Source organism: Poromitra crassiceps (genome assembly GCF_964638095.1).
Source record: "Poromitra crassiceps genome assembly, chromosome: 4".
NCBI classification, from domain to species: Eukaryota; Metazoa; Chordata; class Actinopteri; order Beryciformes; family Melamphaidae; genus Poromitra; species Poromitra crassiceps.
This window is the reverse complement of record NC_139626.1, coordinates 52,676,454-52,699,623: the sequence shown is the minus strand read 5'-3', so window position 1 is coordinate 52,699,623 and position 23,170 is coordinate 52,676,454. Positions and strand designations below refer to the sequence as shown.

The following is a 23,170-nucleotide window of genomic DNA, read 5'->3' as shown; positions in this document are numbered from 1 at the left end:
CACACTGACTCTGAAACTTTTATCGCTCATTCAAGTTTTCACAACAGGTTTGATTTTCTGCGTTTTTAACATCACTCAATAGGCTTTTGTGAGCTGTTTGACCCGTCTGTGTTTTCAGGTGACGAATTAAAAAACACATACGAAAGAAAAACTGACTGTGTGCAAAGACCTTAACTCTACTATGTATATATTTATTTATTTCACCTCGAGAATTGACTGAGGGCACGCCCTCATTTACAGCAATGTTGAGCATCTCAACACTCTGCTACTCTGTAATCTGTGCGATAGTAGAGTATGTTTGGTTCTGATCCATGGAGGCTGGGCTGAGGCTCTGGTAGGTGGGGTCTGCTGGCAGAGTAGAGTATGTTTGGTCTTGATCCATGGAGGCTGGGCTGAGGCTCTGGTAGGTGGAGTCTGCTGGCAGAGTAGAGTATATTTGGTTCTGATCCATGGAGGCTGGACTGAGGCTCTGGTAGGTGGGGTCTGGTGGCAGAGTAGAGTGTGTTTGGTTCTGATCCGTGGAGGCTGGATTGAGGTTCTGGTAGGTGGAGTCTGGCCGGGATCTGGAGGCTGCAGCAGAGTTCACACTCTGCAACAAACAATATGAAGTTCACCAAGGTGACAACAAGGCATGACAGCATGGTAGCCATGGAAACAGTCCTCCATCTTGCATGTATCCTACTAGCCTGGTAAACCATCCTGATCATGTGACCTCACATCGTGCTTCATTCTGTGGATCAGTCTGACCCCCCCAGTGATTTCCAGAAATTACTAAGTGCATGGACCAATCAGGGACCTGCCTCGTAGTTGACAACGTAACCGACCAATCAGGAAGGCTGCTGGAAAAACAGTATGGCAGCTTCCGAAGCAACAAACTTTACCGTTAACGTTAGTAAACAGCCATAAAGTGCAGTTATTGCAGAAATAGACTCAATAACAACAATGAAACAAGACTAGAGTGCTTTATATATATATATAACACTTTATATAATGTGAATATGGTTTATCACCAGGCTCCTCCTACATCTGTTCTGTACACACTGTAAACACTTTATATAATGTCAATATGGTTGATCACCAGGCTCCTCCTACATCTGTTCTGCAAACACTTTATATAATGTCAATATGGTTTACCACCATGCTCCTCCTACATCTGTTCTGCACACACTGTAAACACTTTATATAATGTCAATATGATTTACCACCAGGCTCCTCCTACATCTCTTATGCAAACACTTTATATAATGAATATGGTTTACCACCAGGCTATATCCTTCTACATCTGGGGCCTATACCACAAAGCAAGATTAGTGGCTTAGCGAGGTAACTTCAGGTTTAACCCTGGGTTTGCCGTGCTACTACGCTAGTTCACTTCTTACCGATATATTTTTACATCGCAACTTATGCTGCACGGTTAACCTGGTCTGGAGCAGGTTAAGTTGCAAGGATAAGATTAAACCTTAAAAGGCATTGCCCACGAACCAATGAGCTTCCTCGAAAAGGAGAGGAGAGTCTTTTGCGACCCATTAATCACACATCTCCAAAGCGCACCGTTTGCGCAACGGAGATGCTGAACTTTGGTGGCGAAATCAAGCAAGCTGAATAACTTACGCATTGAGACAATCTGCAATTTTTTTGCCAGCCCTCCTTTCTGTGATGATGTGCAGCAGTGTTGCCTTTGGTTTTTATTACATCTTTGAATTCTTCATATTTCCTTAAGATTATGGTTTGTTCCTCCAGCGTGAAGTATTCATTTTTATTTGCTCCCAAGAATGTTTGACCCTGCCGATTGCAGCTGAACGCTGCGTGGAGAAATATCACTAAATCACCTGCCTAAAAAGGTTACCATAAACGTCTCCAAAGCGCACTAAGGTGCACTGTGTGCAACGGAGTAGTTATTTTTATAGGCTATTTTTTAATTCAATGAAAACTACGCCCGCACCGCATTGATTCAGAGCCTATATTTCTAACATTAAATCTATGATCTAAATAGGCCTACGGATTTTGGAAATTTTGACTGAGTTTACACTTCTACTCGCAAAAAACACATGCAGGTTTTATTGAGTAGACCTATATGAATCTGCTGTAGGCACTAGGCAGAAACGCAGCAGAAATCAAATGACCGATGTGAATAAAAGCGGTAACTTTAGACAGTCCTTCAGTAACAGACTCATATCCAACGCAGACTTTGATTGTGACATGCAATAAAGCTCTGTTAATTATTACACTTTGATGTGGCTTTCAATGAATGAGGAAATAGGCGTGTCTGACGCTGTAAAATCCGGAGCTGTCGATATTGCTCGCTCATTTCCGACCCTGTTACAAACCACGCCTCTTTTGTGGGCATGAGCTCCTGTTCACGAGCATTTTCAGGTGCACGAGCTCAGAGCTGGATGGGCAAATCCCAAATTGAGCGACCCAGCTGATTACCGCCGTCGTGGTACCGATTAGCTTGATTGCTTTGATCTGGTTAAGCCAAAGCAGATCAAGGGACAGATCCTGGATCTGTTTATCCTCCATTCGTGCTATGGGCTTCTGTTTTGTATACTGTAAACAGTTTATATAATGTCAATTTTACACTTTCCAACACTTAATTGAAATTACAGTTATTACAATTTCTTTCTTGTTAATTAGCAGATTATAACATGTGTTATCTGGTTTAAAAAGGATAGGCCAATAGTATTAGTAATAGTGCTAACACTGCTACTTGTACAAGTGGAACTGTAGTTTTACATACAGTACAAGGACATGTCAATACAAATCCAGCCAAAGTTACTGCCCAGATATTTTTGCTACATTTGTTTCTTATTAAAAAGGAAAAATAGATTCAAAGAACAAACAGAAAATGATTAAACAATTAGAAGTTTGACTGCATGTAAAAATAGATACAAAGAAGAAAAAGTCACCTGCAAGTTTATGGCAGTTGAGTTTCCCCTGGTGCTCGAACCTGTGGACAGACAGCACAAAGTTGTGTGTGTGTGTGTGTGTGTGTGTGTGTGTGTGTGTGTGTGTGTGTGTGTGTGTGTGTGTGCGTGCGTGCGTGCGTGCGTGCGTGCGCGTGTTAGGGGTGTTCGGTACATACCTCGGTTTTGGGGTCACGGTTCGGTACAAATTCGGTACAACGGGGGAAAAAGCAACAAATCCCAAATTCTGTTTTTTTTTCCGTTAGAATTTTTCTGAATTCTGTGTTTTGCTTTTTACGCTAAGTTTACCATCAGAAATAGTGTCTAATAAGTGGGACTCTAGAGCAGTGATTTTCAAAGTGTGAGGTGCACCTTTCTCTCGGATGTCTGTATTCCAGCTGTTTGACAGAGCAAAGGCATTTCCTCCCACTTTAAATCTTTATTGTACACAAGTTTGTAAACAGAGTGCATGTGGAGTAATACTCCCACTCATCCCTCCCTCGCTGTGTGACAACTCAGATTTGTCAGACAGCGAGGTGGGTTTCACTTTCCCAAGTCACGTTATGGATGCGAGTTTTGTTTACCATAATGATTACATTCGGTCATCATAATGGATTATTGGAACATGACAAGGAGTCATCCCCTCTTCCTCACGGCATCTTGCTTGTCATCTCACTCGATGTAAGTTGCTTGTTTACAAGTTAACAGCTTTGTCAGTGTTTCGTAACGTTTAGCCGCGACGCGCAACTATAAAGGACTAAAGGAAAGTCCTTTATAGAGGGTATGCATGTGATGTCACAGAGGCAGAAGTCACTGTGGAGTCACGCCCACTGAGTCACAGCAAGACTGAGCTTGAATGCAGTAATCAGCCTAGATACCTGACACCTGCTGCTCAGGGAGGAACTTGACACTCATTTTGACACTCATTCCTGATTGAGGGGGCGTGTTCCAGTGGGTGTGCATACCCTCTATAGTTGCGCATCGCGGCTACGTAACGTTACATTAGCAAGCTTACCTCATTGGCTTGATGTTGACAGAATTTGCAAAACAGCTTATCGCCTGAGTCATAAAAGTCATTAGGATACTGCTCTGCACTGGCTTTTTTGACGAGGGTAAAGGGGGAGCAGGGCTTGTAAACACGCTGGAGCGACCCCCGGTAATGCTTCCTCTCCACAAAACATTCCATTCAGTGAACGTGGATTTCTATGGCTCGAGTGTTGTTTTTGGTGTGTCTTCTTCTGTGGCGTTTATGGCGTTCAAACAGCGTTTAGGTGCTTTACCACCACCTTCTGGATTAGATGTTTTATAAAAAACATAATCAAAAAACACTGGCATGTTCTACAGAGCGACCCCACCATGAAACCTAACTTGTACCCATGGCGGAGTTAATGTTTTTTTTTTTTTTTTTTTTTTTTTCTCACTGTCTGGCTGAATATGATCATACAATTTATATCCACGTTGACAAGAATCACAGGTATCTCTTTGCTAAAGCTGTGCCAGGGGGGCCTCTGACAGGGCCTTGCTGCAGCCGCCCCCTCTCTCTGGGATGCCCTCCCCAGTCACATCTGACAGGCCAAAACTCATTGTCTTTCATACTCATTATGTCATCTTTCCAAAAAAGCCCTTTTCACTGTTGCTTTTGACCTATAATATTTCTCTCTCTCTCTCTCCCCCTCTCTCTCTCTCATCTATTTTAATATTTTCTCTCTTTATTAAAGTTGTTTTATCCTGTATTTGTAAAGTGTCTTTGAGCACGGTCAAAAGCAACAGTGAACAGTGAAGCCCTATATAATATACATTACATTACTAAACATACAATAATGAGTATTAATGTTCTGTAATTCTACTCATATTCTAATAATTCTTATATTTCCATTCTTATACTTATTAAACAATAATTAGAGAAAGAGCATGATGATGCCAGCCTTAACATGAGATATTCCTCTAAATGCCTTCAAACGGGCACAATGTGTGTCTCCTGCAGGAGTGGCCCCGCCCCCTCAGAGCTAAAAGTCAAACTCCGCCTCTGCTGGTACCTTGCTAATTAAGAGGAATTAGCTGTTGTTATTTGATTGTGTTTCTTATTATATAGCCTGCTGTCTATCTTGTTGTTTGCTGTGGGTTGGCTGTTATTTCTTGTGCCTTCCTCTGTTTGAGTGCTGCATTTGTATTGGCTCATTGAGTGATACACCTCCCACCCTTATTAGCCAATGACAGACTGTCGGGTGTATTGGGAGGCTTTTTAAACCACTTGTCTATGTGCCATCATTGTTTGACTCTGATGAAGACGCTGTGCGTGGAAACGTTAAGTCACTGCACCTTATTCAAATCACTTTCCAGTGAATTTAGTGCTCCAGGATCTTCCTTTACTTTGGCGTTTAGGTGCTTTACCCCCACCTTCTGTCAAACAGCGTTTAGGTGATTTACCACCACCTTCTGTCAAACAGCGTTTAGGTGCTTTACCACCACCTTCTGTCAAACAGCGTTTAGGTGCTTTACCACCACCTTCTGTCAAACAGCGTTTAGGTGCTTTACCACCACCTTCTGGATTAGACGTATTTGTCGTGTTGCTTCACGCACTGAACCATGACGTAACGGGACCAATACACGTACCGTGACACCCCTAGTGTGTGTGTACAGTGTATGTGTGTGTGTACAGTGTGTATGTGTGTATGTGTGTGTGTGTGTGTGTGTGTGTGTGTGTGTGGGGTAACTCACCATCACGTTCCCTCTTTGTCTTCCATTTGTAGAGCAGCAGCAGAATGACAGCCAGCAGCACAACGGCCACAGCCACAGTCACACCCACGACCAACACCAGAAATCTGGGCTCACCTGGGCGAGAGAGATAGAGGGAGAGTGGAGAGGAGGAGAGAGAGAGAGAGAGAGAGAGGGAGGGATAATGAGAGCAAGTCAGAAAGATAAAGAGAGAGAGAGAGAGAGAGAGAGAGAGAGAGAGAGAGAGAGAGAGAGCGAGCAGATGAAGGGAACATAATATTATAAAAGACAAGCGTTCATGAAAGAGCTTCAAGCCTCTATCCACCTTATTTTTGGTGGCCATTTTTGCCTGATCTGCCTGATGGGTGCTTCTTCCGGTGTAATAGACTATTTTAACTTGACAAAAAAGTCTATAAGGATTTTACAGCCTTTCGGGTGCTGGGATAATGTAATGCATTATGGGTAGTCGGCTAGTGTAGCTAATGCTAGCGGCTAGCGTTAGTTACTTTACCTGGCAGTAAAACGCCACTGAATGACCAAATTGATTTAACTTTTAACCATTTCGAGTAACACTGTTTCCATATGGACCCCCAGCGTCGGTTAGTTGTTTATAACGTGACTATATTTATAACTTTTATAACGTGCTCCAGCTTCCGGTTTATAATTCGGTATTGCAGCATAGGTCTGCAGCCGAGTATAACAAAGGAAATGGCAAGCTGCAACAATAAGTCACGTTAAACCAGACCTTGTACCCACAATTATTTTTTACAGTAGGGCATTCAAAAATAAGGTGGATAGGACGAGGTGGTCTGTGTGTGCGTGCGTGTGTGTGTTAGGTAGGTGAATGGACGACCTTACCTGCCAGAACAGTCAGCTGTAAGGTGGAGTTATGGCGCCCTCTGCTGTTTTGGGCCTCACAGTAATATTCTCCACTGTGTTCAGATGTGATGTCAGTGATGGTGAAGGTCTGTCCTGATGCTTTTGGAGAGGCGTCATTCTTCTTGTACCAGGTGTAGGTAGCTGCTGGGTTGGCATCACTGCTGCAGGTCAGAGTCACTGAACTGCCCTCCACTGTTTCACCAGAGGGACTCACCAACACTGAGGTGTTCCTGGGACCATCTGGAGAACATGGATTAACATGGATGATATAAAATAAGGATGTTTAGCAGTGACACATACTGTAATTAAACTATTAGTAGTAAAGATGTGGGAGGCAACAACTGAACATTTGGAAGTCAGCTTGTGACTGGAAGTCTGATGGTTTGAATCCCCAGAACAGCTGGGAAGATCTTGTTGACAACAGTGAATTATGTCATGGTCTCCTGTCCCTCAACATCTGCTGTCATTGTGCCCTTGAGCAAGGCACTTCATTTCCAAGTGTTGCAGTGGAGCTGCTCAGTGAACTACAGTAACACACTGTTGTTATACTGGCAGCTCCCAGTTGTGAAAGTTAAGCAGAAAAAAAGATACATTCTCAGCGAAACCTTTCCCTGGTTAACTCATTGAGTGCCAGACACTTTTGGAGAACGGACGCTCCCAGTGCCAGAGTTTCAGAGCGTTTTCAGTGATTTCTCGAGGCCCACAGAATATTGTGTGATATTACTATGTAAACACCGAACACGCACAAAGAACGATGAGACTCTCTTCTATCATCTGCAAAAAAAAGTTTATTGATACCATTTTCCGTTCTTTATGAGCCGGAGAAGATAGCTTGTTTTGAGCAAAAAGACACGTTTCAAATTAGAAGCTGAGTTATTCCGCCTTTTGTGAAATGCAGCATTTCAAGCACATTCACTGAGTCTGAAGCTAATATTTTCTGATGTAGTGACGTGGTGTAGTTGTGTGATGCCCTGCGTGCCCCACCCCCCTCTCCCCCCCTCAGCTGCAAACTCCTCCCCACACTAACACACAGCCTAACACGCACCCAGTCTATTTTCGGAGCGCTCAGTTTTTGTGCGCCGGCTCCCAGCGCGACACGGAAAGCCAAACCGGACTGCAGGGAAAGGTTTGGCCCTTTGGCGTCGGGTACTGCCTTCCTGGCGGCTAATCGTGTGGAGAAACTATACAGACAGACAGACAGAGGCAGAGGGGGTCAGTTGTGGGCGCGGATTGACTGCTGTTCGCAGCCAACGTCAGCTGCAGACAGAGCCATCTATATGGCTCTGGCTGCAGCATGAGCGGATTCTCTTTGATCACAGAGCTTTTTCCTGCTGTTTCCCGGACCTTTCTCTAATCTGGAGAGCACTGTCGCCACCTAATGAGTCCGTAAAATAGGTTATACACATTTAATAGCTCCCATATTTTTATAGGAGATGCCTGAGGCTTTGATCCACGTCCCACCGTCAAAAAACGCAATTGACGAACATACTCGTCCTTGGCACTCTACGTTACTAAACGAAATGACGAACATACTCGTCCTTGGCACTCACTGAGTTAATAACAGCTAAAATAACTTGACAGATTAAAAACATTTGTGTGTGTGTTGTTGCTTTTAGTTTCACTCACATGTCACATTGACAGAGACGGAGACAGACCTCTTTCTCCCCTGCTCATTCTCAGCTTCACAGTGATACTCTCCAGAGTCAGAGGACTGGATGGAAACCAAGTCAAGCTGTGCTCCTGATTTCAAAGCTTTCTGCTCTGGATCTCCATTCTCCTTGTACCAGGTATAGGTAGCTGCTGGGTTGGCATCACTGCTGCAGGTCAGAGTCACTGAAGTGCCCTCCACTATTTCACCAGAGGGACTCACCAACACTGAGGTGTTCCTGGGACCATCTGGAGAACATGGATTAACATGGGTTATATAAAATAAGGATGTGTTTTAACAATGACACATACTGTAATTAAACTATTAGTAGTAAAGCTGTGGGAGGCAACAACTGAAAATTTGGAAGTCAGCTTGTGACTGGAAGTCTGATGGTTTGAATCCCCAGAACAGCTGGGAAGATCTTGTTGACAACAGTGAATTATGTAATGCTCTCCTGTCCCTCAACATCTGCTGTCATTGTGCCTTTGAGCAAGGCACTTCATCTCCAAGTGTTGCAGTGGAGCTGCTCAGTGAGCTACAGTCACACACTGTGGTTGTACTGGCAGCTCCCAGTTGTGAAAGTGAAGCAGAAAAAAGATAGATTCTCAGCTAAACCTTTCCCTGGTTAATAACAGCTAAAATAATTTGACAGATTAAAAATATTTCTTTGTTTGTTTGGTGTTTTTTTGTTTGTTTGTGACTTTTAGTTTCACTCACATGTCACATTGACAGAGACCGAGGCAGACCTCTTTGTCCCCAGCTCATTCTCAGCTTCACAGTGATACTCTCCAGCGTCAGAGGACTGGATGGAAACCAAGACAAGCTGTGCTCCTGATTTCAAAGCTTTCTGCTCTGGATCTCCATTCTCCTTGTACCAGGTATAGGTAGCTGCTGGGTTGGCATCACTGCTGCAGGTCAGAGTCACTGAAGTGCCCTCCACTATTTCACCAGAGGGACTCACCAACACTGAGGTGTTCCTGGGACCATCTGGAGAACATGGATTAACATGGATGATATAAAATAAGGATGTGTTTTAGCAATGACACATAGGCCTACTGTAATTAAACTATTAGTAGTAAAGATGTGGGAGGCAACAACTGAACATTTGGAAGTCAGCTTGTGACTGGAAGTCTGATGGTTTGAATCCCCAGAACAGCTGGGAAGATCTTGTTGACAACAGTGAATTATGTAATGCTCTCCTGTCCCTCAACATCTGCTGTCATTGTGCCCTTGAGCAAGGCACTTCATCTCCAAGTGTTGTAGTGTAGCTGTGAACTACAGTAACACACTGTGGTTGTACTGGCAGCTCCCAGTTGTGAAAGTGATGCAGAAAAAAATATATACATTCTCAGTTAAACCTTTCCCTGGTTAATAACAGCTAAAATAGTTTGACAGATTAAAGTCAAGTCAAGTCAAGTTTATTTATATAGCCCTAATTCACAAGCATGTCTCAGAGGGCTTCACAGAAAGTATGTCTAGCTAATTCTAGCTGACACAACAGTAACAAGAATATACAGAATAAAGATAACATTTGAACAATTAATAATATAGAAAATATAGGAATGAGGGGAGAGCAGAGGAGAGCGCAGGAGAAGGGAGAATAGCAGGGGGAATGTGAGAGAGTGATGGGGTGGGGAGGGTATAGGAGGTGGGGAAGGAGCAAGAGGAGAGAGCAGGAGAGGGGAAGGGAGGGGAGGTGTGGGGGAGAAGAGAGCAGGGGGAGGGAGGAGGTGGGGAGAGAATGAGCAATATAGACGGAGGAGAGGGGGGAGGTGGGGAGAAGATAAGAATGTGGAGGAGGAGAGAAGGAGAGATGGGGATGCAGGGGGGGGAGAGAGCAGGGGAAGCGTCCCACATCCCCCCCCCCCCCCCCCCCCCCCCCCCAGAGAGGACAGAGAGGAGGAGAGAACAGAGAAGGAGAGGTGGGAGGGTGCAGGGGAAGGAGTGCAGGGGGAGAGGAGGAGAGAACAGAGAAGGAGAGGTGGGAGGGTGCAGGGGGAACGCGGGAGGAGGAGGCGGGGGAGGGAACAGACCTCTCCGCCCCCTCCTCCCCCCCCCCCCCCCCACCGAGAGGACAGAGAGGAGGAGAGAGCAGAGAAGGAGAGGTGGGGGGTGTAGGGGAAGGAGTGCAGGGGGAATGTGAGAGAGGGGAGAGGACAGGGAGGAGGAGAGAACAGAGAAGGAGAGGTGGGAGGGTGCAGGGGAGGGAGAGCAGGGGGAACGTGGGAAGGGGCGGCGGGGGAGGGAAGAGCGGGGGAGTGGGAAATGTGGGAGAGTGGGGAACAGGAGGGGGAAGAAGGGAAAGGAGTGGGGGAAAGAGAAAGAGAGGGGGGGGGGAAGATCAGACAACTGCTACTCTAAGCATTAACCAGAGCTAGCTGGGACATAGTATCTAGCTAGTCTACAGCCTAATCTGGCCTATCCTACTCTGCTCTAGTCTGATCTTTGCCTGAACACTATAACAGGTCAGCCTTAGGCTGTAGCTAATCTATCGCCTACCTAAACTGTTCTAAACCAACTGGCAGCCCTCGACCAGTGATGAAGAGCACCGATGCCCCCCGCCCCGGCCCCCCGCCCACATAAGGCGTGGGAGAGAAGGCCGGGCCGGGACACAGCGGCGTCCCCACACCCCCAGTGAACGCAAGAAAACCTTTCCACCAAATGGATTGCCCCAGTGACTTGGCTTGGCTGAGGAGGAACCTTGTGAGGTCGTTGTGCTACAGGGGCCCAGCAATGGTCGCCTGAGTAAGCCCACCCCCCACGCGACCCGCTCCCAGACCCGCCCCCAGCTAGTGACTGGGAACTGAGAGAGCAGGCCACGCAGGCCACGCGGGCCCACCCAGGCAGTGGACCCAGCGGCGGACCCCCATCCGGGGACTCCCCTCCGAGACAGGCCGAGAGATGCCGGGCTAAACCATGAACAGAGTTTTCCAGCAGTGAAACTCTGTAAATGGTTTATTATGGAAATAAAATTTACAAGAGAACAGAAAATTGAAAATGTAAAAAAGAGTCCAACAGAGGGATATAAAAATGTAGTTTTTAAATTATCCTAAAATCAGGGAAGGGAGTTGAAAATGTAAAAAGTAGAGTCCAAAGGAAATAGAAAATGTAGTCTTTAAGTGTTCGTAGGTTTAGAGAATACTAGCTAAGAGGAGGGGAGGGGAGGATAAGAGTCGGAGGTGGTGATTAAGGGGAGGGGAGGATAGGAGTTGGAGGTGATGAGGCCGGGGGGGGGGGGGGGGGTCCCCCCCTTCCCTTAGGCAGGCAGGTGACCGGGATGATGAGGATAGGGGTCGGTGGTGGTGAAGAGCCCGGGGTGTCAGACAGTAGATGGAGTAGCGGGTAGATGGCCTAGAGTGACGACAGGTGGCTAGGGCGATGACGGCCGGACCTAGGGCTGCAGCGGCGGGGGTGTACGTCAGGCCAATGAAGGACACCTGAGGGGGAGAGAGAGAAGAGAGCGGGGGAATCTGCGCAGAGGTGGAACTAACTGTATAGACAACAATAAAATTAGGTCAAAACAAAATTTATTAGGATTTTATTTTTATTTTTTAGGATGACTAATACTATACTGCTAATTCAGGTCTAAGTACCACCTAACACCACTGTCAATGATTCAGCCCTGTTTAGCGGACCTTAATCATGACCTACAACAAACAAAACTAAATTAGGTCAAGTCTAAGTTTATACTGATACTGCTGGCTTGTGATTGCCCGCTCAGCAGTTCAGGACTAAGTTTATTCACCAGCTATTAAATTTTGTATCTAAGCTACTGGGTCGACTGATGCCATATTATTAAATTAGGTCAAGTATAAGTTTATAATGATATTGCTGGCTTGAGACAGCCCGCTCAGCAATTCAGGATTGTATGTACTCAAGAGCTAATAAATATTTCTAGAGAATGACATCATCAAACACAACTATCAAGCACAACCAAATGATTGGGAGAATAAATGGGTTTTGAGTCTAGTTTTGAAGATTTCAATGGAGCCAGCTTCCCTAACTGACAGAGGAAGCTGGTTCCAGAGATGTGGAGCACGGTAAGAAAATGCTCTGCTACCTGCTGATTTTTTCTTAATTTTAGGGACGGTAAGATAATTACCGTCCTGTGAGCGGAGAGTACGCGTGGGAACATAGGGAATGATTAGCTCAGATAAGTACGGAGGTGCGAGCCCATGCAAGGATTTATAGGTTAACAGAAGCACCTTAAAGTCTGATCTGGCCTGAATTGGGAGCCAGTGGAGGGAGATTAGGACCGGAGTTATATGATCAAACTTCTTAGTTCTAGTTAGAATTCTAGCAGCGGCGTTTTGCACGAGTTGTAATTTATTTGTGCTACAAAGTGGAAGGCCACTTTGTAGCACAAATTAAAAACATTTGTTCATTTGTTTGTTGCTTTTAGTTTCACTCACATGTCACATTGACAGAGACAGAGGCAGACCTCTTTCTCCCCTGCTCATTCTCAGCTTCACAGTGATACTCTCCAGAGTCAGAGGACTGGATGGAAACCAAGTCAAGCTGTGCTCCTGATTTCAAAGCTTTCTGCTCTGGATCTCCATTCTCCTTGTACCAGGTATAGGTAGCTGCTGGGTTGGCATCACTGCTGCAGGTCAGAGTCACTGAAGTGCCCTCCACTATTTCACCAGAGGGACTCACCAACACTGAGGTGTTCCTGGGACCATCTGGAGAACATGGATTAACATGGGTTATATAAAATAAGGATGTGTTTTAACAATGACACATACTGTAATATAACTATTAGTAGTAAAGCTGTGGGAGGAAACAACTGAAAATTTGGAAGTCAGCTTGATGGTTTGAATCCCCAGAACAGCTGGGAAGATCTTGTTGACAACAGTGAATTATGTAATGCTCTCCTGTCCCTTAACATCTGTTGTCATTGTGCCCTTGAGCAAGGCACTTCATTTCCAAGTGTTGCAGTGGAGCTGCTCAGTGAACTACAGTCACACACTGTGGTTGTACTGGGCAGCTCCCAGTTGTGAAAGTGAAGCAGAAAAAAGATAGATTCTCAGCTAAACCTTTCCCTGGTTAATAACAGCTAAAATAATTTGACAGATTAAAAATATTTCTTTGTTTGTTTGGTGTTTTTTTGTTTGTTTGTGACTTTTAGTTTCACTCACATGTCACATTGACAGAGACAGAGGCAGACCTCTTTGTCCCCAGCTCATTCTCAGCTTCACAGTGATACTCTCCAGAGTCAGAGGACTGGATGGAAACCAAGTCAAGCTGTGCTCCTGATTTCAAAGCTTTCTGCTCTGGACCTTCATTCTTCTTGTACCAGGTGTAAGTAGCTGCTGGGTTGGCATCACTGCTGCAGCTCAGAGTCACTGGAGTGCCCTCCAGTGTTTCACCAGAGGGACTCACCAACACTGAGGTGTTCCTGGGACCATCTGGACAACATGGATTAACATGGATTATATAAAATAAGGATGTGTTTTAGCAATGACACATACTGTAATTAAACTATTAGTAGTAAAGATGTGGGAGGCAACAACTGAACATTTGGAAGTCAGCTTGTGACTGGAAGTCTGATGGTTTGAATCCCCAGAACAGCTGGGAAGATCTTGTTGACAACAGTGAATTATGTAACGCTCTCCTGTCCCTCAACATCTGCTGTCATTGTGCCCTTGAGCAAGGCACTTCATCTCCAAGTGCTGCAGTGTAGCTGTGAACTACAGTAACACATTGTGGTTGTACTGGCAGCTCCCAGTTGTGAAAGTGAAGCAGAAAAAAATATATACATTCTCAGCTAAACCTTTCCCTGGTTAATAACAGCTAAAATAATTTGACAGATTAAAAACATTTGTTCATTTGTTTGTTGCTTTTAGTTTCACTCACATGTCACATTGACAGAGACAGAGGCAGACATCTTTGTCCCCAGCTCATTCTCAGCTGCACAGTGATACTCTCCAGAGTCAGAGGACTGGATGGAAACCAAGACAAGCTGTGCTCCTGATTTCAAAGCTTTCTGCTCTGGATCTCCATTCTCCTTGTACCAGGTATAGGTAGCTGCTGGGTTGGCATCACTGCTGCAGCTCAGAGTCACTGAAGTGCCCTCCAGTGTTTCACCAGAGGGACTCACCAACACTGAGGTGTTCCTGGGACCATCTGGAGAACATGAATTAACATGGATGATATAAAATAAGGATGTTTAGCAGTGACACATACTGTAATTAAACTATTAGTAGTAAAGATGTGGGAGGCAACAACTGAACATTTGGAAGTCAGCTTGTGACTGGAAGTCTGATGGTTTGAATCCCCAGAACAGCTGGGAAGATCTTGTTGACAACAGTGAATTATGTCATGCTCTCCTGTCCCTCAACATCTGCTGACATTGTGCCCTTGAGCAAGGCACTTCATTTCCAAGTGTTGCAGTGGAGCTGCTCAGTGAACTACAGTAACACACTGTTGTTATACTGGCAGCTCCCAGTTGTGAAAGTTAAGCAGAAAAAAAGATACATTCTCAGCGAAACCTTTCCCTGGTTAACTCATTGAGTGCCAGCCACTTTTGGAGAACGGACGCTCCCAGTGCCAGAGTTTCAGAGCGTTTTCAGTGATTTCTCGAGGCCCACAGAATATTGTGTGATATTACTATGTAAACACCGAACATGCACAAAGAACGATGAGACTCTCTTCTATCATCTGCAAAAAAAAGTTTATTGATACCATTTTCCGTTCTTTAGTTATGAGCCGGAGAAGATAGGTTGTTTTGAGCAAAAAGACACGTTTCAAATTAGAAGCTGAGTTATTCCGCCTTTTGTGAAATGCAGCATTTCAAGCACATTCACTGAGTCTGAAGCTAATATTTTCTAATGTAGTGACGTGGTGTAGTTGTGTGATGCCCTGGGTGCCCCACCCCCCTCTCCCCCCCTCAGCTGCAAACTGCTCCCCACACTAACACACAGCCTAACACGCACCCAGTCTATTTTCGGAGCGCTCAGTTTTTGTGCGCCGGCTCCCAGCGCGACACGGAAATGCCAAACCGGACTGCAGGGAAAGGTTTGGCCCTTCGGCGTCGGGTACTGCCTTCCTGGCGGCTAATCGTGTGGAGAAACTATACAGACAGACAGACAGAGGCAGAGGGGGTCAGTTGTGGGCGCGGATTGACTGCTGTTCGCAGCCAACGTCAGCTGCAGACAGAGCCATCTATATGGCTCTGGCTGCAGCATGAGCGGTTTCTCTTTGATCACGGAGCTTTTTCCTGCTGTTTTCCGGACCTTTCTCTAATCTGGAGAGCACTGTCGCCACCTAATGAGTCCGTAAAATAGGTTATACACATTTAATAGCTCCCATATTTTTATAGGAGATGCCTGAGGCTTTGATCCACGTCCCACCGTCAAAAAACGCAATTGACGAACATACTCGTCCTTGGCACTCTACGTTACTAAACGAAATGACGAACATACTCGTCCTTGGCACTCACTGAGTTAATAACAGCTAAAATAACTTGACAGATTAAAAACATTTGTGTGTGTGTTGTTGCTTTTAGTTTCACTCACATGTCACATTGACAGAGACAGAGGCAGACCTCTTTCTCCCCTGCTCATTCTCAGCTGCACAGTGATACTCTCCAGAGTCAGAGGACTGGATGGAAACCAAGTCAAGCTGTGCTCCTGATTTCAAAGCTTTCTGCTCTGGATCTCCATTCTCCTTGTACCAGGTATAGGTAGCTGCTGGGTTGGCATCACTGCTGCAGGTCAGAGTCACTGAAGTGCCCTCCACTATTTCACCAGAGGGACTCACCAACACTGAGGTGTTCCTGGGACCATCTGGAGAACATGGATTAACATGGGTTATATAAAATAAGGATGTGTTTTAACAATGACACATACTGTAATTAAACTATTAGTAGTAAAGCTGTGGGAGGAAACAACTGAACATTTGGAAGTCAGCTTGATGGTTTGAATCCCCAGAACAGCTGGGAAGATCTTGTTGACAACAGTGAATTATGTAATGCTCTCCTGTCCCTCAACATCTGTTGTCATTGTGCCCTTGAGCAAGGCACTTCATTTCCAAGTGTTGCAGTGGAGCTGCTCAGTGAACTACAGTCACACACTGTGGTTGTACTGGGCAGCTCCCAGTTGTGAAAGTGAAGCAGAAAAAAGATAGATTCTCAGCTAAACCTTTCCCTGGTTAATAACAGCTAAAATAATTTGACAGATTAAAAATATTTCTTTGTTTGTTTGGTGTTTTTTTTTGTTTGTTTGTGACTTTTAGTTTCACTCACATGTCACATTGACAGAGACAGAGGCAGACCTCTTTGTCCCCAGCTCATTCTCAGCTGCACAGTGATACTCTCCAGAGTCAGAGGACTGGATGGAAACCAAGTCAAGTTGTGCTCCTGATTTCAAAGCTTTCTGCTCTGGATCATCATTCTTCTTGTACCAGCTGTAAGTAGCTGCTGGGTTGGCATCACTGCTGCAGGTCAGCTTCACTGAAGTGCCCTCCAGTGTTTCACCAGAGGGACTCACCAACACTGAGGTGTTCCTGGGACCATCTGGAGAACATGGATTAACATGGATTATATAAAATAAGGATGTGTTTTAGCAATGACACATACTGTAATTAAACTATTAGTAGTAAAGACGTGGGAGGCAACAACTGAACATTTGGAAGTCAGCTTGTGACTGGAAGTCTGATGGTTTAAATCCCCAGAACAGCTGGGAAGATCTTGTTGACAACAGTGAATTATGTAACGCTCTCCTGTCCCTCAACATCTGCTGTCATTGTGCCCTTGAGCAAGGCACTTCATCTCCAAGTGTTGTAGTGTAGCTGTGAACTACAGTAACACACTGTGGTTGTACTGGCAGCTCCCAGTTGTGAAAGTGAAGCAGATAAAAATATATACATTCTCAGTTAAACCTTTCCCTGGTTAATAACAGCTAAAATAATTTGACAGATTAAAAACATTTGTTCATTTGTTTGTTGCTTTTAGTTTCACTCACATGTCACATTGACAGAGACAGAGGCAGACCTCTTTCTCCCCTGCTCATTCTCAGCTGCACAGTGATACTCTCCAGAGTCAGAGGACTGGATGGAAACCAAGTCAAGCTGTGCTCCTGATTTCAAAGCTTTCTGCTCTGGATCTCCATTCTCCTTGTACCAGGTATAGGTAGCTGCTGGGTTGGCATCACTGCTGCAGGTCAGAGTCACTGAAGTGCCCTCCACTATTTCACCAGAGGGACTCACCAACACTGAGGTGTTCCTGGGACCATCTGGAGAACATGGATTAACATGGGTTATATAAAATAAGGATGTGTTTTAACAATGACACATACTGTAATTAAACTATTAGTAGTAAAGCTGTGGGAGGCAACAACTGAAAATTTGGAAGTCAGCTTGATGGTTTGAATCCCCAGAACAGCTGGGAAGATCTTGTTGACAACAGTGAATTATGTAACGCTCTCCTGTCCCTCAACATCTGTTGTCATTGTGCCCTTGAGCAAGGCACTTCATTTCCAAGTGTTGCAGTGGAGCTGCTCAGTGAACTACAGTCACACACTGTGGTTGTACTGGGCAGCTCCCAGTTGTGAAAGTGAAGCAGAAAAAAGATAGATTATCAGCTAAACCTTTCCCTGGTTAATAACAGCTAAAATAATTTGACAGATTAAAAACATTTCTTTGTTTGTTTGGTGTTTTTTTGTTTGTTTGTGACTTAGTTTCACTTACATGTCACATTGACAGAGACAGAGGCAGACCTCTTTGTCCCCAGCTCATTCTCAGCTTCACAGTGATACTCTCCCGAGTCAGAGGACTGGATGGAAACCAAGACAAGCTGTGCTCCTGATTTCAAAGCTTTCTGCTCTGGATCTCCATTCTTCTTGTACCAGGTATAGGTAGCTGCTGGGTTGGCATCACTGCTGCAGGTCAGAGTCACTGAAGTGCCCTCCACTATTTCACCAGAGGGACTCACCAACACTGAGGTGTTCCTGGGACCATCTGGAGAACATGGATTAACATGGATGATATAAAATAAGGATGTGTTTTAGCAATGACACATACTGTAATTAAACTATTAGTAGTAAAGATGTGGGAGGCAACAACTGAACATTTGGAAGTCAGCTTGTAACTGGAAGTCTGATGGTTTGAATCCCCAGAACAGCTGGGAAGATCTTGTTGACAACAGTGAATTATGTAACGCTCTCCTGTCCCTCAACATCTGCTGTCATTGTGCCCTTGAGCAAGGCACTTCATCTCCAAGTGCTGCCGTGGAGCTGCTCAGTGAACTACAGCAGGGATCCCCAACTGGCGGGCCGGGGACCGGTGCCGGTCCTCAAAGCATTTGCTGCCGAGCTGCAAGGAAGCGGCAGGAAGAAGGGAAAGACAGAGAGAGAGAGAACGAGAGAGAGCAAGAAAGAGAGAGAGAGAGAGAGAGAGAAAGAGAGAGAACGAGAGAGAGAGAGAGAAAGAGAGAGAACGAGAGAGAGAGAGAGAGCGAGAGAGAGAGAGAGAGAGAGAAAGAGAGAGAACGAGAGAGCGAGAGAGAGAGAGAGAAAGAGGGAGAGAGAGAAAGCGAGAGAGGGAAATTTGCGCGCAATTTGTCCAGAGCTGCCAGCATGCACCTTTCCTCAGCCCTGCGCCCACAACACACAAACACACACACACACACACACTCACACACACGCACACACACACACACACACACGCACACACACACACACAGACGTACGTGAGATAATTAAATGGTGATGGCCCGCTGATACGTGTGTGTGTGTGTGTGTGTGTGTGTGTGTGAGTGTGTGAGTGTGTGAGTGTGTGTGTGTGTGTGTGTGTGTGTGTGTGTGTGTCTGCGGGGTGCAGCGAGCTTGAGAAACGTTGCTTGAGTTTCTTCAGAATAGCCGGGAGATCTAATGAGACCTGTCCTAACGAGGATGACAGCACGGAGCGAGGGAAGAAAGAAGGAACGCTTTCAACTTGGCATACGACACTTCCAAATGAGGGTGGAATGAAAAGTAGGTTTGGTATATCTGCATTCTGGATCAAAGTCAATGAAGACAGTCATTAAGAGAGCCAGCGTGGAAATGAAAGTAAAAAGACAGGAGCAAAAGCAGAGGATCATTAAACATGTTTTTTACCAGCACATGTTAAAGAGACTCCACCCTATTGGATCAGTTCATTTGCACATCGAGTTATAATGTGCACACCTGTGCACACCTGTGCAGGTAACAAAGACGACTCGTGAAGTCATAGAGTTGCAAACGGGGTCATGCCTATGTTCCCTGGGTTCTATGTTCCCCGGGTTCTATGTATCCCGCTCCTGCTAAAAACGGTTCTATGTTCCCTGGGTCCTATGTTCCCCGCTCCCGGAAAAGGGTCCTATGTTCCCCGCTCGTATGCGTAAAGTCGGCGAGTGCAAACCACAATATCTCGAGGTTGTGAGACTTCATTGACAGACTGCATGAGAGAAAGCTCCAGTCTATAGGCTCAGATATATGCACACATTCAGCAGCAGGAGCAGCAACATGCTATCCATAATATTACATTTTTCAGAGAGAGAGAGAGAGAGAGAGAGAGAGATCAATATTTGCAACATTGACGCAGCACAAATCGCCTCTATATAACCCACAGACATGCACAAGTTCTGTAAAGCCATTCAAATAAATTGTTTAATTTCGCTTTCCTCTGCAACAGGCTACTTCGTTATATCACTACGTGGCCGACATATGCTTCTCTAGCCTCTGTATAAATGTTACAAATTGCTAGGGAAAACTTTCTTATCGTGGCATTGTGCCAGGAAAACATGAGGCATAGCCTACTGCGCCATAGCGCATCGCAGAATCTTTTGCAAGCCGAACCCCATATTTTCAAGATGAGCCAGAGAGAGCCAGAGACCCGAGGCAGTGCACTGTAGTATGGAGCTGAAAAAGGTGCGCTGTCTCTGGGCAGTGGGTGTTGGGTGCTGGGGGTGAAGTGAAGGATGGTTGTGGAGGCGTCCGGCGGTGCGCTACTCGCCGACTTTATGCATACGAGCGGGGAACATAGGACCCGGGGAACATAGGACCCTTTTTCGGGAGCGGGGAACATAGGACCCGGGGAACATAGGACCCTTTTTAGCAGGAGCTGGGAACATAGAACCCGGGAAACATAGAACCCGGGGAACATAGGTACGCTTACGTTGCAAACACATTTGTATCTTGTTGTGGCACTGGCCATCCACAATATGTAGGATTAAAGAAACATAACGCAGACATGAGAGAGGAAGTGGAATCAACAGGTGTGCTGTGTGGGACAGACATTGATGAGATAATGTTTTCATATCCATACAAATACCTGCGTATATTTAATACACACACACACACCCCGCACACACACACACACACACACACACGCGCGTTGGGAACCACAGTCACACACTGTGGTTGTACTGAGCAGCTCCCAGTTGTGGAAGTGAAGCAGGAAAAAACATAAATTTTTAGCTAAACCTTTCCCTGGTTAATAACAGCTAAAATAATTTGACAGATTAAAAACATTTGTTCATTTGTTTGTTGCTTTTAGTTTCACTCACATGTCACATTGACAGAGACCGAGGCAGACCTCTTTGTCCCCAGCTCATTCTCAGCTGCACAGTGATACTCTCCAGAGTCAGAGGACTGGATGGAAACCAAGTCAAGCTGTGCTCCTGATTTCAAAGCTTTCTGCTCTGGATCATCATTCTTCTTGTACCAGTTGTAAGTAGCTGCTGGGTTGGCATCACTGCTGCAGGTCAGAGTCACTGAACTGCCCTCCTCTGTTTCACCAGAGGGACTCACCAACACTGAGGTGTTCCTGGGACCATCTGGAAGAAATTATATTAACATAAATAAACTTTAGGATTAAGTTTGATCATGGATTTTATCTGGCTCCACCAGGTGGCGTTATGTCAGTGACACACAGTGGAGTAAACTCACACACTGACACTGAAGCAGAGGGGAAAGCCTCATATCCTTCTACAGCACAGGAATAGCTGTCTTCAGGACCAAAGCTGCCTGGATAAGAAGAAGATGTTTCTTCCTTAATTTTCAGTCCGTTCTTGTACCAGATGAAGGAAAGACGACCAGCTAGATGACAGCTGCTGTGACACTTCAGCTCTGCCTGGTTAGAGAACTGGGATCTGGTCACCTGCACCTGGAGATCTGGATATGTGAACATGGAACATAAATGTCATTATAAATACTAAACCTTCAATCCCACACACACACACACACACACACACACACACACACACACACACACACACACACACACACACACACACACACACACACACACACACACACGCACGCACGCACGCACGCACACACACACACACACACACACACACAATCAGCATTTCCGAGGCTACTGCAGTCCGGTTCACTCTAGTAAAACAGACGAACGGTTCTCTCTCTCTCTCTCTCTCTCTCTCTCACACACACACACACACACACACACACACACACACACACACACACACACACACACACAGAAGGTCGTCAGTGTCCTAATAATTCCCTAGAAAGTGTGAATGTGTTTGGAAGTTTCCTGGAAAGAAGCATGAAGTGATGTTGTAATGATGAGGGGAATAGAGCAGGACATGATGTAGTAGTTCTATAGAGAAGTAGACATTAGAATGAAGTGATGTTGTAATGATAAGGGGAATAGAGCAGGACATGATGTAGTAGTTCTATAGAGAAGTAGACATTAGAATGAAGTGATGTTGTAATGATAAGGGGAATAGAGCATGACATGATGTAGTAGTTCTATAGAGAAGTAGACATTAGAATGAAGTGATGTTGTCATGATGAGGGGAATAGAGCAGGACATGATGTAGTAGTTCTATAGAGAAGTAGACATTAGAATGAAGTGATGTTGTAATGATGAGGGGAATAGAGCATGACATGATGTAGTAGTTCTATAGAGAAGTAGACATTAGAATGAAGTGATGTTGTAATGATAAGGGGAATAGAGCATGACATGATGTAGTAGTTCTATAGAGAAGTAGACATTAGAATGAAGTGATGTTGTAATGATGAGGGGAATAGAGCATGACATGATGTAGTAGTTCTATAGAGAAGTAGACATTAGAATGAAGTGATGTTGTAATGATAAGGGGAATAGAGCAGGACATGATGTAGTAGTTCTATAGAGAAGTAGACATTAGAATGAAGTGATGTTGTAATGATGAGGGGAATAGAGCATGACATGATGTAGTAGTTCTATAGAGAAGTAGACATTAGAATGAAGTGATGTTGTAATGATAAGGGGAATAGAGCAGGACATGATGTAGTAGTTCTATAGAGAAGTAGACATTAGAATGAAGTGATGTTGTCATGATGAGGGGAATAGAGCAGGACATGATGTAGTAGTTCTATAGAGAAGTAGACATTAGAATGAAGTGATGTTGTAATGATAAGGGGAATAGAGCATGACATGATGTAGTAGTTCTATAGAGAAGTAGACATTAGAATGAAGTGATGTTGTAATGATGAGGGGAATAGAGCATGACATGATGTAGTAGTTCTATAGAGAAGTAGACATTAGAAGTCAGTGATGTAATGATAAGGGGAATAGAGCAGGACATGATGTAGTAGTTCTATAGAGAAGTAGACATTAGAATGAAGTGATGTTGTCATGATAAGGGGAATAGAGCATGACATGATGTAGTAGTTCTATAGAGAAGTAGACATTAGAAGTCAGTGATGTTGTAATGATGAGGGGAATAGAGCATGACATGATGTAGTAGTTCTATAGAGAAGTAGACATTAGAATGAAGTGATGTTGTAATGATAAGGGGAATAGAGCAGGACATGATGTAGTAGTTCTATAGAGAAGTAGACATTAGAATGAAGTGATGTTGTAATGATAAGGGGAATAGAGCAGGACATGATGGAGTAGTTCTATAGAGAAGTAGACATTAGAATGAAGTGATGTTGTAATGATGAGGGGAATAGAGCATGACATGATGTAGTAGTTCTATAGAGAAGTAGACATTAGAATGAAGTGATGTTGTAATGATAAGGGGAATAGAGCATGACATGATGTAGTAGTT

General features: G+C 44.8%; 1 long non-coding RNA gene across 1 annotated transcript; it reads right to left on the bottom strand.

Moving 5' to 3' along the window:
• Window positions 1–346: 346 nt before the first annotated feature.
• Window positions 347–5,728, bottom strand: LOC310775241. Its single transcript, XR_014552645.1, has 3 exons — window positions 5,622–5,728; window positions 2,907–2,947; window positions 347–589 (listed from the first exon to the last, which is right to left on the bottom strand). It is a non-coding gene; the product is annotated as an uncharacterized lncRNA (long non-coding RNA).
• Window positions 5,729–23,170: the final 17,442 nt, after the last annotated feature.